We start from the raw sequence: 1,352 nt of genomic DNA, 5'->3' as shown, positions 1-1,352 counted from the left end.
ATTGTATTGCGATGCATTAAATTACGTCGTGTATTAATAAATATAAATGGTACACAAGTATATACTGCAATTAATTCCTTATTATTTATCCAAGTGCAAAATTTGAGTTACAGTATTTTTTATCCTATAAAACACTATAGCGTTTTAAAGATATGTCTTTACATTTTAGTAATACACTTTTATTAGATATATATATATATATCTTGCAGTTTTCTGCAAGCGCTAATAGTTATATATCTATTTTGACATAATACGCTGCTATTTCAATAAATTGATTAAAAGATCTTTTTATGATTTTGTAATCAATTGTGATAAGTTGGAAAGTTTGTAAATTAAGAGTACCTTATACGCTAATTTCAACTTTAATCGCATATATTGTTTTAGAGGATCATTGTTATTAGAAAGTTTTAAATAAATATTTTAAATATTTCTTTAAATAAAAACCAAAGTATATATATATATATATAAACATTTATAATTATTATCTTACCGAGTGAATTTTGATAAAAGTTCGGAAACTTTTGGGACAGACCATATCATTCGAAATACATCCCTTCCAAAGAAAAACATTGTTTACAACAGTCGTACAGCTTTAGAAAACTCCGCTAAAAGTTTTTTTTTAAATGGTCAAAATGACTTCAGTCGAAGCCTTCTGAATGTCCAAAATAGTATTAAACTACTTTCCCTTCAGCTTCATTTTAGCTTCGGGAATAAAAAATAGTCACATAGTGCCAAATTTAGTGAATATGAATGGGGGATGATCAAGAATTGCGACTGATTTGGAAGCAAGAAATTTACGTACGACGATGTACTTGTAAGTCGAAGCATTGTTATGCAGAAACAACCAGCTGCCTTGCGCCCGATATTGAGGACAAACTTGATTAATTCTTGCCAGCAAGCTTCATTTCACACAGAATTGAATATTTGCTCTTTGCTCCATCGTGATTTTTCGTCGTGTGTCACAAAGGTATTGTCGATTTTATACTTGTGATAAAACAATCGTTAGGGAAAGGAATCTCAATTCAACTTACAGAATTTGTGAATAAAACTTCAATGAAGACAGTGCAACCTTATTTATATAGATGATGCCATTAATATCGTCTGTACGAAGAAAGTTCGGAAACTTGGAACAGACCGTGTATACTATATACATATGTATATATAATAAATATCGTAATGGAACGTTTTACCATTACCATTTAATAATCGAGAAATTTAATTTAATTAGTACTGTCCGCTATTATTTATTATTATACCTTTCGCAGTTGGATATATTACTATCGATTATGTCACAATCGCTAAGAACATTACGTTTGTTCTATAAATATCGGTAATGGTAAAAAGATAGAAAT

The sequence above is a fragment of the Wasmannia auropunctata genome, unplaced genomic scaffold, assembly GCF_000956235.1.
Source record: "Wasmannia auropunctata unplaced genomic scaffold, wasmannia.A_1.0 LD336106.1, whole genome shotgun sequence".
NCBI classification, from domain to species: domain Eukaryota; kingdom Metazoa; phylum Arthropoda; class Insecta; order Hymenoptera; family Formicidae; genus Wasmannia; species Wasmannia auropunctata.
Note: the sequence above shows the minus strand (reverse complement) of the source record.